Source organism: Hippocampus bargibanti, linkage group LG14, assembly GCF_051943395.1.
Source record: "Hippocampus bargibanti isolate YZ-2025 linkage group LG14, ASM5194339v1, whole genome shotgun sequence".
In the NCBI taxonomy this organism is placed as follows: Eukaryota; Metazoa; Chordata; class Actinopteri; order Syngnathiformes; family Syngnathidae; genus Hippocampus; species Hippocampus bargibanti.
This window is the reverse complement of record NC_142747.1, coordinates 10490839-10508817: the sequence shown is the minus strand read 5'-3', so window position 1 is coordinate 10508817 and position 17979 is coordinate 10490839. Positions and strand designations below refer to the sequence as shown.

The 17979-nt window shown below is 39.2% G+C and overlaps 1 protein-coding gene across 4 annotated transcripts in view; it reads right to left on the bottom strand.

The window, feature by feature from the left end:
• LOC148888261 (leucine-rich repeat and fibronectin type III domain-containing protein 1-like protein) overlaps positions 1 to 17979 on the bottom strand; it is a 100019-nt gene that overhangs the window by 45695 nt on the left and 36345 nt on the right. For all 4 annotated transcript variants that reach the window (XM_089013880.1, XM_089013879.1, XM_089013882.1 and 1 more), the window contains one exon: positions 5809 to 5886. The gene's annotated coding sequence lies outside the window, so the exon portion shown is untranslated. The remainder of the gene's footprint in view (positions 1 to 5808; positions 5887 to 17979) is intronic.

The window sequence follows — 17979 nt, the reverse complement described above, 5'->3', positions numbered from 1 at the left end:
GCTTCGACAAGGGGAAATTGAATCTGTCACTGCTGAGAGGAGTTATGTTGTGTGCACAATATTATTTCACATAAGGCAGAGTCGTCTTTTGAAGAAAAGCAAGGCTTTTGGGATGCACCTTATACACGGAAAATACGGTCCATGCATGTGGCACTGTATAGGTAAAGTTAATTGCATTATAAATGTATCCAATGTGAGACAAATGAAGCTGTCCTTGTCTTATCTTCGAACAATGTTTACTGCTGTCACAATCCATCATTTTTACTCAGACATTTTTTACGTTACATTCAAACACAGTACAGTGTGCAGTAGTGTGGACAAAAACTAGAGAACTTCTTGTGCAGACTGTGAATTATGTCAAGAATAATCGTAGCTCATCTCTACAATACATACAATACAATACAATACTATTGATTTAAAGTATATAGTGCTTTAATAACAGCTGAAGCTGTAACAAAGCGCTTCTCATGGACAGCTATTATAGACAGGAAATAAAGCAGTCACATAGATAGTAGAAAGCACCAGGGAATGAAACCAAGATCAAGTCGAAAAAGTATCACTACATTAAAGTGAAACTTTGAAATTCAGTATTTGTACAGTGAGAGCTCTATCCACTGTGGAGCTCACATCCACTGTGGCCCATTGGCCAGGACGAGATACCATGAGGTCACTTTTTGACACTTTTATGTGTGCCATTCTGTCACTGTTACAATGCTGCTTTTGCAACCGTGCATGTTATTTTTTTATGGATAGTCTGAAAATAGAAAATAGGGCTACAGAAAATATCAATGGCACTTGTCAAACAGTATAAAATGCGTCGTGCACACATTGCTGATTGCGAATGAGTCAAACCGTTCCTCTAAACATTCACTGGCTGAGACATGCACCCATATTTATTTAAAGACTTTTGCAGCAGGGGGATTTACGCCAAGAATGTTTGTTCCCTGGAGACAGAATGATTTACCTTGGAATGAAATGATGTATGAATGTTTGGCCTGTTTTTCAGATTGACAAGCAGAGTTTAAAACTTTATTTTCTTAGTATGACTTTGTAAAAGAACGACTGTGTCTTCAGACTTTTCAACTATAATTACTTGACTCACTCCAAGGGACGCTTAAAGAGGAAAAGTAATGGAACCAATCCAGAATCAGAGATCCAATACAAAAAGTACAAAATAAGGTTTAAAGTTGCACAGTTTTATGAAAGCGCAAAGTGCCCCCAAGGTAACGAGGTAATGATGAGTGCCACACCATAATCGGTGCCTACGAAGTAGGGGGTTAGCATAGAATGCGTGTGTGCGCATTACTCAGAAATACAAACCATTTAGTACAGCCTACTGGGCCGGTTTTAAGTCACAAGAAGTCACATTTTCCCAGAATTACTTTAATTGATGTTGCCACCTATGGCTTTGTTCATCATTTTGGTCCAGGGAACTATTATGTTGAGTAAGGGGGTCGTAATTCTTGCACATTTCCATTGTTATCCAAATCTCATACCAGCTGGGTGACTGTGCTAACAGCCCTGAGATACACACACGCACACGCACACACACACACACGCACGCACGCACGCACACACACACACACACACACACACACACACACACACACGCACACACGCGCACACACACACACACACACACACACACACACACACGCACGCACACACACAAACAAAACACAATGGTGAAAAACAAATCTCAATTTAAATACGCAAGGACTGATAAACAGAGTTGTTCACACAAACCTTCACCTTGACTGTAAAAGACACCCAAAACAAACTAGCATTATCGTGCGTTACACCACTCTTTTTTTACTCTGTACCTTTCAAAATACAGTAGTCAGCTGACTTTTGCACCATTTCTATCCAACCCTGTTGTTGGTGTATTATCTTTCTAAAATAGTTCTGCCAGTACAGTTCATAATGAAGGGATGCCAGCACACTGCAACAAAGCTGCAAGTTCATGTTCTGTTACAGAGATCTCGATCCTTTTATGTTCTGTGTGAGACTTTATACACGGTGAAAGTGCCAGAGAGCTGCTCATGTTGAGCGCAGTGTGTCAACATTGTCAAGTTCCAAAGCATGTGAGTGAATATGTTACACACGCTTTGCTTTTGCACATACCACACATTGAAAAATGATACTATTGGTTTGATATTTAGTATTTGAATTCCCCAAAAAATCTTGACCCTCCAACAGCTACTCTGACTTGTTTTTACCCAGCTCGTTGGTTAACATTTTATTTTTGAAATGCCATATTACCCAATACATGGCAGATCACAGGATTAACATATTCACTGTTGTCATTTGTTGCACAATGAACCGAGGAGAAATGTCGACCCTGCATTCACTCCTGTAAATTCAAAAGAATGTGTAACTGCTTTTCGTTCTTGTATGAACTTTTTACTTGCAAGATTTTTCAAAAATTGTGTCCTTGAGATTTACAAACTGGTGACCGTGAAGCATACTGATGTCTATCTTTCAAAGATGCATAAATGCTCGAAAACTGCCGAATTCGCTGGGTAGTTTTTGTATACTGTGCTGTGTAACTTCCAACTTCTCATGCCTGTGAGCAATTAAACTATCGGAGTATTCCTAAGAGAGCAGAGATAAACAATTTTGGGTTCATCAGCACATAGGGCAATTAGTTTTTCGAGTTATTGTTATCTAACTACTTGATTGTTTCCGTACAAGCCTACGTTTACCACTCTTGGACAGCTAGTTGTACTTTATTGTCTCCTCTTGACCCTCCCGGGACTGTGTATCATGGCTCATGGTGTTTAAAAGCTTTATGTGTGACTGATGTGTTTAATTTTCCAAAAAGCAATGGTTAGCTGTTCAGCGATTATGGCGATTAGGAAGGAAATGATCATGTGTAAAAATGAAAAGGGGGTGTAATAAACATAAAAGTGGAAATAGAATATGTAACAGGGTACCAGTGAAAAGGAAATGGGGGAAATAGAGATTAGAGAGCTCAGAACAAAGAGAAAACCAAAAGAGGAGGAAAACAGGTTAGATAATGATGCCGCTTGGCAGTCATCATGTTAAAATTTCACCATTCAGGGACTCTGTTTGCAGGTGACGCTGTGAAAAATTGATCTCACACTCCATCAAAGTTAAAATACCACACGATCATTCATACTGTCACACAGAGACATGCACAAAACGACACATGCTTGGGTTTGCTTCAAATGGATCCCGGCGTAAAAGCATACAGACAGTTGGCTCATGAGGCATTCAATGGCCTTCATATGCTAAAATGCTTTTATTGCTGTGAAAAAAATTGATCCGATGGTTTTCGGTGAGAATTATACGACTTCTTTGTTTGACATTTTTCTTTTTAATTTGCTGTTCAAGTATGGTAATTGAAAACCACAGAAGCTATTTACCTTTTTAAATAAAGGAAAGACAGTGTCCTTAAAATGACAAAAATGATTGACATGTATGTTTCTTATATAATGTTTTTTTTTTTATAACAATTCCTGATCAACCGACTTTAAAACCAATGATCAAAAAATGACGTTTAAAGCGTATTAATCAGCTAAACAATCAGTCCTATATTTGTCTTTGGTGTGAATTTGACCGTCATGAACTTCATCTATTAAATGTGTGGTGCAGATTATTGCTTGTCGTGCCATGGGAAAACAATCTGTTTTACAAATAATGTCTCACGTGCTTCAATAGTCCCACTCGAAAGCTGGGTAATGACATTTTGAAAGCGAAGCTGTTTGGGATGAAATTTGTAATTCGCTGACAGCCACATTGCTCGTCCAAGCAGGTGTGCCTGTTTGATAAATATCTCAGAGCACGTAATCATTCAGGGAAGGGCATAGAGTAAATTGATACCACATTTGCATGCGTGTTGCAAGTGTATGCGTGTTATTGTTGTCACAAAATTCAGTTTTTTTATGTTAAAATATTATGGCGGGCCAGAAGGAAAATGTATTTGGCGGTGAATATGCATGATATGGTAAGTGACACCAAGCATTGGCATGTTTTTTGTTGATATATCAGTTAACATGTTATGGGTCCAAGCAACGTGTGGACAGTGGTCAGTCAAGGCCTGAAAATGTGCATTTTATTAACTCATTCACTGCCAGACGATGTGCAAAAATGTGTCCAGTGCCAGTGTTTGTGTCATTGGAACTGTTGCGGCTTGGAATTGTAGCGGATTTATGTGGGACAGGAGATGTGAGACAATGTCTTTTCGTCAATGGATGCTACAGCTTCGTGTTTGCTTTCAACATTTAGCTTGTAGTAGACGTACAAATTCCACCATGACGTCCCTGATCCACTGCTGACATGGATGCTTTGATCCTCTCCTCTTTCAACTAGAACTGCTTCATGTCATCACAAAGAGGGTACAGCAAGTACTGAAGAATGAATGACTCTGTGTCTTTGTGTTGTCATATTTGTTATTTTTTCAAAAAAAATTTCCCCAAGATGGCGGCGCGTGAACACGCAGCGGCTCCCCTCTCCCGGCAAATTGGCGTTTTCATGTTTATGTTTGTTAAAGTAATTATAAGTGCCTTGCATGCTGGGTCCGAGAGGACAGTAATTTAATCTGTGCTGTATGTCATGCATATTAGCATATTTGACAATAAAGCTGACTTTGACTTTGACTTTGTTTGTTATTCAAATTCCTAGACCCACAGAGTATTGAGTTTTAGGACTACATAAACATTCAATGAAGTGTAAGAAAACTTCGACTCTCTTCTTTCATCAGAAAGAAATAGTTAATTCCTAAATGATATGGGTCTGAAGTTATATCAGCTTGAAATGAGGGCGGCTGTCCAAAGTACAATGCAATACATACATATTGGTTCATATAGCGCTTTAGCTGAAGCTGGAACAGAGTGCTAAAATGGAAAAAAAAGGAAATTTTGCCCCTTGTGGAAGGGAAAAAATCTAGAGGTCTTGCCAGCACTTTATTGGCACCCAAGCAACAAAAAACAAAACCCGAACTAATTCGGGAATAGCGCTCTACGTCATATTTTCAATTCCCGAATAAATTTGTGAATGGCAGTGAATGAGTTAACTTCTGGCTAGAAATAATTGTGTCTTATCATCAAGATATAGACACCTTAAACACTAGCTTACTGACCGGAGAAAATTGAAAATGATGAAAAAAAATCAATTTGAAAAGAGGCACGAGCACTTTGGAAAAGGTCAAAGTCAAGCCCTTTTGAATTGGGTCATCATTTTTGTTGCGGACAAGTTGCTTTTCAAGTGATATTCCTACTGGAACTACAACATTGATCCATATCATGAGGAAGAATGAATCTTGAAGGAAAGTGCTGAGGAAGGTGAAAGTCATTCGGTGTCGTGGTTTTCTTGACAGACTTCCTTCCGCACAGGTAGCATGGATCAATTTGCCACTCAGTAACAATGTGAATGAAAGCTTATGCGTCTTTATAGGTGACCTATGATTGACAACCATTTCACATAAGTGAACCAAGAAATGACTCGTGACCTGATATCTATGTCGATCCATCCGTTTTCTGATCCCCTTGTCCTCAAGAATGTGCTGGAGTCTGTTGAGTGTTCAATCAGCCTGTCATGCACGATTATTTTAAATGTTGGAGGACACAAGAGTAACCGCAGAAACCCCAAACCACGACAGTCTCAAGATTTCATCAGATCCCATAAAGTGCCAAATGTAACAGAGTGGAAACAGAACATTACAGAACCTCCTCCATGCTTGATAGGATAGAACGGTAGGTGTACATTAAGCTTTTAATACATGAGTCTGGCCAATAGGTAAATTTAAAACACAGTGACAAAAATGTGTATTTTAAGTTTACTTACATCTATGAAGTGTGCTGTGCTTTAATTTGGGTCAGCATGTGGTCACATGGGTCCTGTAGTTTGGCATGGGAAGCCAACCTGAATAAAAGAGCAAAGACACAAATAAGTATTTACGTTCTAAGGCTACTAATGTATTTTTGGAAGTCACACACTGATTCATACGATTGGACTGGAAGGCTGCCTCAAATACTTGTGCTCGATGTACAAGAAGGGCGCCCATCACGCCAATTGCCAATGATCGGTTGTTCGTCAAGGTAGTGTGGTTCGATCACATGGCATTAACTCAGCTAGCCCACCCAGTTTTAAGTTAATGAGATAACTTCTTGCCATTTGCTGCGCATGAGAGATAAACAAACAACAAATAAATAAATAAATACTTTATTTTCCGGTGTATAAGGCGCACCAGAGTATAAGACGCACCCCTAATGAATGGTGTAATTTCAAACCTTTCCCATATATAAGGTGCACTGGACTGTAAGGCGCACCTTCAACAAATAAAAAACGTTTTCCGAATATAATACACTGTATATAAATATAGAAATATCGAAAACAAAATCCACCACTTTATAAGGCGCTACAGTAGCGGCTGGGGTTACACACTACTTCTCCTAAGGGTGTACATGGAGTCGGTGGCTGCTGACATTAGTTGGGAGACCTATTGCAGCTTAATATTACTTCACATACAATATTACTTTACATATAAGGCGCAGGGGCGTTTTTTGAAGAAAATGTTTTTTTGGGTGCGCCTTATAGACTGGAAAATATGGTAAATGTACATTGCTGCCCATCATTTAATTTGAAAATTGTCGCATAATTAATGTAACAACACCAAAGGAAACTAGCAGTTGCCTCCAATTTATTTTGCCTACTCTAACAATAAAATAGAAAAAAACATTAAGGGACCAAGTAAGCTCAGTGTTTCCAAAGAGAAGATGATGTTTTTCAGATATTTTCAAAGTACGACAGGAGAGACAATACGCTCGGATATGTGTTCACGGTCACCGGAGTGCCTGTGGCTATTTTGCTGTATCATTGACAGACAATGCAAGTTTTTATTGCCATCTGCATGCTCCTCGGTCACAGGGATTCAATGTCGATACTTGGCCTTGCCCAATATGTGCAGATAGTTCTCTAAATTGTATGGATGTTACATAATAAAATCACTAAATTCCTTGCAATTATATCTTTAGAAATGTCAGACTGGTTATTCACATTGTTGTTGATAAAGTGAATACTTGCATGAAAACAACTCATATTTTTGGGGATGCTCCTTACATACGCAATCAAAAAATTCTCCTATTTCAATTCTATTTTTTATTTATATTTTTTTTCTGCCCATTCATTCCTTTTCTAATCCGCTTATCCTCAAAAGGGTTGTGGGCGTGCTGGAGCCTATCCTAACTGCCTTTGGGCAAAAGTCAAGGTACACCCTGAACTGGTTACCAGCCAATCACATCTAAACAAATAACCATTTGTGCTTCCAACCAGACCCAGGGACATTTTAGAGCACTACTTCAAGGGGAAGAGAAAATGGATGTATGGAGGGACATCAGACACGCCGGTACATCAAGGAAAATAAATACTGCCTATGACTCACAAAACTGATGACTACCCCATCCCTCCTTGCCCCGGACACGCACATATGATGTTCGCCTCTTTGACAAGAGATGACCACACACACAGACACACGCACACACACACACACACACGCACGCACGCACGCACACACACACGCACACACACACACACACACACACACACACACACACACACACACACACACACACACACACACACACACAAGCACAAATGATGTCACTTTTTTCGACACAACTCAATCAAAACAATGAATAAATATATTCCTGTATTTTCAGGATGGTTAAGAGTGGGCTCAAAATAAAGCATCCTTAATTAATGTCCACCCACAGAACCAAATAATTTGTCTTCAATTAAGGCACGTTTACGTGTATATGTGTGTGCTTTTGTGAACAACGACCTCAAACGACTAGCCACTTCTTTAGCATAGGCAGAACAATAACAATTTGCAAGAGAAGTGGTACTTGAGGAACCATCGCCAATCATGGGCCGGTCATGTTAAAACCTCGTGTGATTGTGGCGTGCACTAGGATGAGGCATCTCACCCAGCAGGTGCACAGCAGGGGGGGTGTTTATGTTCAGTATATTTCACTGCATTTTCTACGTCGGAACCAGATACACTTGTTAGCAGTCTGAATAAACACCTGTTTATATGCGGTCGTGTGTGCTCCTTCCTCAACGGCTACAGTGTCATGTTTAAAGGGACAACAGAGTGAGTGGGGGAGGAGGCAGCCGCAGAGTGGCAGAGTGACTGACTAAGGTAAATGTTTGTGAAAAAACTCTGGGAAAAGGGTGGGTGTTACAAAACACACAATCCCTGCGGCTGCGTCTGTGCATATGCTGATTTGTCACAGCACTTTGAAGAACGGTACCCGCAAACCTTGATATGAACCAACCAGGTCTTCAGGGTTAAAACCCTGTGGGATGACCAAAAAAACCCAGTCACCCAGGCATAATAGTCACAAAATTACAATAGCGACAAGCTTGTCCGTCAAAATATCTCCTCTTAGAGTCATGTCACACCAATAAGAAGCAACATGCTCGTCATGACAGCACATCCAAACCAATCAGTTCAAAGCTGCTGCTTGCAAATGGCACTAACGCCCCGCAAACGAATCACCAACCGCGCTTTCTTGTTCATCCATCCATTTACTAATCCGTTTATATTCACGAGTGTGGTGGGTATGTTTAAGCCAATCCTCTCTGTCTTCGAGCAGTCAGCGGGATTCACCCTGATATGGCCACCTGGATTTGAATTTCAAAGCAATATGCAGTTTCAGTTACATATTTCAGTTAGATGCCGATTTTTGCTTTTCTGGGACTGAACTTCATCCTTTCAAATACCATGAGTCCACTGTTCAGTGTATTTGTTGTAATATCGCCCTTCACTACTAGACACTCCCAGAAAGAAAGTGTGTGAGAAAAAAAATCCACTAGGGCAGACATATTCATTTGAGGGTACTATTGCTAATATAGCTCACTGGAATTGATATTCTGTTTCTTTTAGCCGTGCAGCTAATGTAGACTACTCACAATGAAATTATGCGAAGCAATTTCACTGTTCTGATGGATAAAACGGATTGACTAATTTGTATAATGAGACCTGTTTGTCAGTCAGCCTGAAATGGATGCTGGCACTTAATTTCGGACTTGAAAATAATGTCTGGCGTAATAAATCAGTGAAAGTTAAAGAAATGCCTCATCGCAAAGTTAAGAATGTCCCTAACCTCAGCAAATTGAGAGCAGAACATAGTTCAAAATGTACCGTACTCAAAATTTGTAAACACGCCCACACACAAACACAAATATACGATTGCAACAGTTCCTTTCATTTAAAACGGCGCATGGAATCGAAGCTAAAATGGGTGCGGAATGCATCCACTAGAGCAGGGGTCGGGAACCTATGGCTCGTGAGCCATATATGGCTCTTTTGATGATTGCATATGGCTCGCCGATAAAATTACATATATATTCTCGCTTTTTGGCTGTTCATTTCCTCTTGGGGCTGCAGTTGGCGGAAAGCACAATATTTATTGGATGACATTGACCTAGGTTGGCGGAAAGCGCAATTTTGATTGGATGATACTGGCCGTCATGTTGAAACAGGTAAACGCCCCTTTAAATGAGCCCAATGAGTAAAAAAAAATGACGAGTACACTCCAGCTTGAATGCAACGGAGCATTCGCGATTCTAATTTGCAACAACAATAACGACGTTAAACAATAACGTCAATGAAACAGTCGAATGTCAGTGATATTTTAACACGCCCCATGTTAACGTTAGCCTCAATATACTGCTGCGCGCGCGTGTGTGTGTGTGTGTGTGTGTGTGTGTGTGTGTGTGTGTGTGTGTGTGTGCGCGCGCGCGCGCACGCGTATGTGTGGCTCTTACTGAAAAACATTTCTAAATATTTTACTTTTATGGCTGTCTTAGTCAAAAAGGTTCCCGACCCCTGCACTAGAGGAAGGTGTGCTTGATGGAGTACAATACAGATTTATATCTATTGCGCTTTCACAACAGCTGCATTTAAAATACTGTCCAAGAAATTAAAATATTGATTCCGATAGAAGCTGCATCCAATTATAAGATGCACAGTTGGCTTTTGAGACAATTGAATGCATTTATGTGCACCTTATAGTGTGGAAAATGCGTACATTACTCATTCCACTATGCAACTTATATTGGATGAAAAGGAATAACAGCAGTTGATTGCTATCATCCTCCTTTTATCATGACCTACCGCCTCCCATTCCTTCTGTTTTATTTTGCAGAATGCCCTTCATTTGGTCATTTCTGCTTCCATCTGTTCCCCCCACCCCCTGCACTTTCACTCTTCCTTCTCCATAAAGCTGTCTTCTCCAATCAACTGCCCTCCATCTCTCAGACACCCTTGCTTGTACATCCACTGCTCCAAACGTATCCGGAAATTGCTGTTTTAGAATCAAAGTATTCATATCTCATTGATTTTACGGCCATCATTGATTTATTCTTGGACGTATTTCAGACCACTTTTTTTCTTCCCCCTCTCGATTGCATCCCCCGTTGGAGCCCCTCCTCTTTCCCCATATGCTTCTTGTGGCTCTTTTCCATTGAATATTGGTCAGCAAATATCCATTCATCCGTTAGCCCACTTGATGCTTGTTTGCATGAATTGGCAATAACTAGGCTTGGTGAGTGAAACTACACAATATGGCCCTTACCAATGCTCTTTGTAATTTTCCATGCGGCGAATCATTCACACAAATTCCCTTGAGCATTTACAGTATTAGACCGTAGTAAAACATGCACACGGCAGCCAAAACTCTCCACAAAAAAAGTAGAACTGCTTAATGTTGTTGATATTTAACCCCCCTACCCCCCAAAAAAATTGTAAGATGTAAGTTAAGAATGTACTGCTACTGCTATAACCACGATAAAGCCACATTACATTTAAATTATGCCAAATGGCTGAATTGGTTGGCCTTTCAGATGTTCCAACGTGAAGAGTTTGTCGGTATCACTTACTGTGCACAGTTGACAGATTTTCAATTTGTTCAATTTGACCTTTCTGTTCCAAACATTTGGTTGAGTCGTCAGAGAAAGGGCGGAGTGAAATAAGCTCAAGCAAAAATAAGCTTTCACACTTCCAATGTAATATTTTAAAATAGATATTTGTAATATCACATCAGCATTTGACATTTACATCTATCCAGAATATCATTGTTTTTTGTTCTTCCTATATAAGAATGACTTGTCAAAAATAATTCCAAATTGGAAAACTTTAATTCAGTCGTTTGTGACATAGAATTGTCCCAAAGTGGCCACAATTTCAACACTGGCAAAATGCAATCAATTCAACTCCCCAGAGAAAGAAATCATCAGTGGTTGACCGTCAAGGCCTGCAAAGCCTTCTCTGCTGGCCTAAATATATCTAATATATATATATATATATATATATATATATATATATATATATATATATATATATATATATATATATATATATATATATATATATATATATATATATATATATATATATTTTGACCATGAATTCCTATTAAATAATTCCAAATTGTCTTTCAGCTTCCTTTCATTACTTTTCCCCTGTTGGCCTGCTTACAGGCATGTGCTGCTTACAGACATGTGTTTTTGGATTTAAGCATATAACCAATCACATTTCAGCCATTTGTTACCAGGGTCAAAAATCTACCAGGACGCCTTCACAATCAGTTTTGCGGGCACATTAAGTGTGTCGATCAAACTGTTGCTCTAACCAATCAGATTTATAGTTGGCCATCTTGAATGCGCTGGTTAACGTCAGATTTTTCGCAAGATATGATTGGCACCTCACGAACCAATCATAGTTTACGAAAACTGCTCTGATCACAAGCTGCTTGTGACAAGAGCATACTGGCCAGAGCTAGCACACTGTACCGGTAGCAAGCTGCATAAGCACATATATTGTGTTTATTTAATACCAGTTTTGTCAACCCACTGAAGGAAGAGAAGAAATTGATTTGGTTGGATAATTACTGTTAAAGTCATTTTCAAGACGGACTTTTGAAGAAAAAAAGGACATCATTAAGATTTCTGTCAGTTATTTCCTGGCTAATGGTAGCCTTTAGTGGACCTCACAGCCTCTAGTGGACCTCACACCACCATATCACCACCACCACCAGGTTCAATTTGGATCGTTCCTACAATACAATACAATAGCCTGCTTAGGCAACATAGGATTAGTAATGCTGACGAGGTGATATCGGAGGAAGTGGGACAATCAGGCCAGTCGTTAGTCAGGACAATAGGAACAATCAATGGAGCCGCAGGGAGTCATCTGCTCCCCCCAACCTGAGTACAGGGACCTATCATTGCAGAGTCCGGTACCGCCATGTCTGGACAGTAGGAATATATATATATATATATATATATATATATAGGGCCAAAACTACCAGTAAGAGTTTAGTTCGCTGAAGAAGCATCTTGGATAAGAAGCGAAACGTCCGACTCCTTCAAAGAAGAAGATGACGGCTTAAGAAACCTTTTCATCGATGGACCACTGCTGTACAACTGAGAGCTTACACAGAAATAAGACTCCTCTGATATAAAAAAAACACATATAAAAAAAATCTATTGGTGGACGTTGGACGACTGGTGAGCACGTCAGCGTTATCTAATCTCCTACACGCGGAAGGAGCAGGCATGGAGGCAGAAGTAGTTTCTACGCTGTCCACCATCCGATGACAAAATGAGTGTGTTTTATTTTTGGACCTGTAAAAAGTCCTCATGATATTTTATTTACATTAAAAAAAACATTTTCCATATATTAGATGCACCATGGTATAAGGAACACCTTCAATGAATGAAAACAGTGATCAAAAAATATCTAAATATATAAAAGTTTTCCAAATATAAGGCAAACAACATTATAACGCGCTACAGCTTAACTGGGGTTACACATTACTGTACTTCTTTTACAGGGGAACATGTAGTCGTGGCTGCTGACAGTAGTTGCGAGACCCGTTGTGGCTCAATATTACACCATGTCAAAGGTGCACCTGCGTGTAAGGCGCAGGGTCATCTTTTGAAGAAAATCAAGGCTTTTGGATGCACCTTATGCACCGGAAAATACGGCAGTATTAGCTAGTTCACAAGAGCAAAGTCTCAAAACGATCATCTGAACTAAGATCTAACATCCTGCTACCAGCGGCTCTCCAAGGATTTTCCGCACTTGAACATCACCAAAAGCTCTCACTTACGTCTCACATTCGTATGCACGCCTTCTCACACCCGCCCCCCTCAGCGAACACAAGTAACTTCCTTTTGTTCAAAGAAAGACAAAGCTGTAATTTAACTTGTACGTCTGTCTGCAGGGGTGTGTTGATTCCTGCACAATGTGTGTACTGTATCTTTGATTGAAATGTGCGGAGAAAGCAAATACCCTTGTATCATACAGTACAGTGAATTACATTATTTCAGAAGCCTAGGGTGCTCTGTTGAGATAGGGTTTCCTCTTTGGAACAGTTATTTAAAATAAATACAAATAAAAAAAAATTAAATACATAAAAATAAAAATAAAAATAAAAAAAACCTAATTTCCACACTAAAAAGTGCACCTGATTAGCAGCCTCACCAAGTTTTTAAAGGACAAACCATTTTGTACATACATAAGCCGCACCTGTCTATAAACTGCATGTTTATAATGAAAAACGGTACACAGAAAAAGTTTTCAAAGTTTTAATAATATACCTTAACTTTTCTTTCAAAACAGTGCCTGTTACGCGGCGGCAACACAACATGCATTACAGTAGTAACACAGCCCGAACAGGGCTGGTAAAAAACATCCCTATACAAGTGAGACATACCAAGTCACTGAGACACGGAAGAAATACGTTAGCAGAGTTGTCTAAAAGTTGCTCTTCGCATAAGGCCAGTTTTGGTAAACGATTAAGCAGCCCATTCAACACGGAGGGCCACTTTAAGTTAAAGTCAAAGTCAGCTTTATTGTCAAATATGCTAATATGCATGACATACAGCACAGATGAAATTACTGTCCTCTCGGACCCAGCATGCAAGGCACTTATAATGACTTTAACAATTATAATAAACATGAAAACGCCAATTTGCCGGAAGAGAGGAGCCTTTAAATGCACGATTCACACGCGTAGTTACCGTAGCTACATTAACTTGCGACTTCCTCGGCACATACATTCGCCGTGTCTCAGTCTTACCTTTTGTGCTCGAGCGCCCAATAGCGGCCATTTGAAAAAAATGCATAAATTGGCCGCATCTTTGCATAAACCGCAGGGTTGAAAGCTTGTGACAAAAGTCGCTGCTTAAAGTCCGGAAATTATGATGCTGATAATAAAAATAAAAATAAAAATAAAAATAAAAATAAAAATAAAAATAAAAATAAAAATAAAAATAAAAATAAAAATAAAAATAAAAATAATATTTTCTCCTCTTTTCGTTCTCTCTTCTTGAACCTGCACTCCTCAGTTTTTCACCAGTTTTTTTTTCCTCTGTCAATGCTCAATTCACATTATTTAATTTTACTTCTTTGATACATTTTCAACTGCCCCGCGTTGCGGTTTCCATTGACATCTGTGAAAAACCTTCCACTCATATTGCTTTTCATTTTGTTCTTTTTCTGCAGAAAAGTTCTCATTGCACTTTTTGGTTGATACTATGGGTGATGGAGGTTGTTAAATATGTAGCAACACATATAGACAGATAATACACCCAGGTGTGAATCATTTTTTCTCTGTGAATAACTCATCATTGTACTGATGACTGGGAAGTCAAAAGGAGACCTAAACTCAGAAATGTACTATATCCGTATGTCTGTCTTGTTTTGGACAGGTGGCCAGAATGAGCTGCAAATAGTGAATTGAAGGAGTGTTCCCTCATGTAATGATTTCAATACATTCTGCTATTTTTGGGGGGGATGCAGAAACTGATTATTGGCATTTCTATTCATTTTGATGGACACTGATGATTTGAGGTGTGAATGTTTGGAGTTATGAACATTAAGTATCAAATTAAACTTTTATCACTGGTATTAAAAAAAAGTGCCTGTAGGCATGACGCTCCTTGGAAAATAGATTTTGTTTCTATGGATTTTTGGCGTTGTCAAAATGATCCACATTTACACAGCAGAGTTGCAAAATAAGACACGAAGAAGATCCTCATCTGGTTTCATCACATTGCCCTAGTTGAATTATCAGTGAAATTTTAACTCATTCACTGCCAGACGCACAAAAATGTGTCCACACCAATGCCTGGGTTTTTGTCATTGTCACTCGAATTCTAGAACCCACAGAATGTTGAGTTTTAGGATTAGATAAACATTCAATGCAGCGTAAGAAACCTTCGAAGCTCTTATTTAATCAGAAAAAAAGATGTAATACCTAAATTATATGCGTCTGGAGTTATATGAATTTGAAATGAGGGTAACTGTCCAAAATACAATGCAATACATACATTTTGGTTTATATAGTGTTCTTACAACAGCTGAAGATGAAACAAAGTGCTAACATGGAAAAAAGGGAAATGCTGCCCCTTTTGGAAGGAATAACATTGCCACACGCCATGGCCAGCGCTTTATCGGCACCCAAACAAGAAAAATCAAAATCTGAACAAATTCGCGAATGGCGCTCTATGTCATATTTTCAACCACATGTGTGAATAGCAACGAAGGAGTTAAATGAATTATACTGATGATTATGCCTTCACACTCAAATGCATATTTTTTTGTTGCACACCACAGAGATGAACAGACTACACGCATGCATCACGGAAAGATGGCAAGGTGACAAGTGCCGTGCAATCGGTGCTGCAAACCTGCAGGTAAGGTTTGGAAGAAATCCTTGCTCAATGCCACTCCAATAGCTGTCAAAAAACTAGGTTAGCATCTCCTCAACAACTGACTACATTGACTTTGGTCCCAAAGGGCACCCAAATTGTCATCTCAGGTTTCCAAATTTATAGGAGGACTGCTGTGCCCCCCGCCAAACGTTATAGCCATCTCAGATGAAACAGTGAGGTAAATATTCTAAAATGATGATTTATTGCTACAGATTTTGACCAAACTAATGTTATTTCACACACATTTTGATTGATGTTCTGTTTTGGTATTCTAATGTCATTTTAATGCCCCGTGTCTCCTCTGTCTTCAGATTTGTTCTTGGGGTGATTTTGTGCTGATACGGGCTTGCTTTTCTCGTGCCGCGTGTCTCATGAAGATTGATTCATCTGCCATGTACTTGTGTAACAAGGGCTAATGATTTTTTCGTAAATGATTATTTGTCAGTTTGTTTTCCTAATTAGGTAGATAAGTGAGAGTGCAGAAGCACATGCATAAGTGGAGATCTATTGTGCCATTCTGCAAACACTATCTGTGATTTGACAGTACTTGCATTCTTCAGTGGTTGAAAGAAAATATTAGAGGATTACAAAACTGACAAACACTAAATGAATAGCCCTCAATCCATTAATGAATTTAATAAAATATATGAGTGTATTAGTCGGAGAAAGGTATTGTTCCTATTACTATTATACACTTATGCCTGTTGCACAACCAATTAGATGATTTCATTTCTCCTTAAAATTACTCTGAAGCATACCTGATCGCATTAAAGAAATAAATCTCACGTCGCTCTGTCAAAAGCAGACACATACACATTCAGAAGTGCTTATTTCAATTGCCTTATTGTCATCGCAGTGGTTAGCGGATAGTTAAGTAAATTGATGATGCATGATTTAATCTTCGAGAAGAACCACTTGCTGTTCGACAACTGCAAATAAGAAGTGGTTGTGTATTGTGCAGCACCATAAGAATAGCTTACCGATAGAAACACCATTTGCTTGTACAGTATTGTGTTTGGATTTAATTGGATTGGATTTGCCTTTATTAGTCTTGCAGTGGATAAATTCGCCTTTAAACTCACACACACACACACACACACACACGCACACACGCACACGCGCACGCGCACGCTCACGCACACGCGCACGCGCACGCACACGCACACGCACACACACACACACAGAACTGACAAAGATTATATTATTCTAAATCCGAAATCACATGCATGATTAATTAGACCATTGACCATTCAAAACCTATGCTCATTAGGCCGTCATAAATTAAAGAACCCCTCAAGTAAATGTCAAGTCAATTATTCACCTCAAGCACAATAATACTCCAAGAACTGCTATATTGCAATTTATTCTTCAAGCCCCAGATAGATCAAAATTGTAAGTGGTCATATTTTGTGAATGGAGTTTGACTTTATTGTAATGCAAAAATAACCAAAGGGACTTCTCATTGCATCTGCAATACAGAGTACTGGTGTAGCTTGACGGGGTTAGGTGGCTGGGGGTTTTAGATTTGGTCTGCCAGGCTTGTATAGCACTAATAGAAACCCTGCAAAAATATGGTTCTTATATTCTTTCTCCATTGTGGATTTACAGCTGTTGCAGGTGGCTTTGTAACACCCCCCACCCCGATAAATAGTTCTAAATTCAATCAGATCCTCGATTTGTGGTTTCTCTAGAGCCATATAAAGCTATAGCCATGCATAGTAGGTGTGTACAATGCAATCTGCACTGGCATTGTTCGCTAACCTAATTGGTGTCACCATAGGGCAAGAACTAGCACTCGCTAATTTTCGATTCTTCATTCCTCTATTTAGCATGTATTTACATTAATTTTCTTTCCTTTTGCTGCATTCTTAAAATAAGCCCTTTCCAAATATTAGAAGTAGGTTCATTTGTCATGTCACAAAGAGGGTACAGCAAGTGCTGAAGAATGACTCTCTGTGTCTGTGTCTTTGTGTTGTTATATTATTTGTTATTTAGTTTTTTGTTTGTGTTTTTTTTTACTTCAAGATGGTGCCGCGAGAGTGGCTGCCTTTCCAGCAGCTACTGTATTTTGTTTTTATACCTCTTTCTTTCCTTTCCTCTTCCTTTCATAACTTTACTACGGTGTTACTTCCGGCTAGAGTGAACGCTGGTGCAAATGGCTGCCGCTGCTCACCCCCACAAAGAAAAAAGTTCTTAGTTGAGAGTTTTGAAAGGCGCTTAGAAATTAAA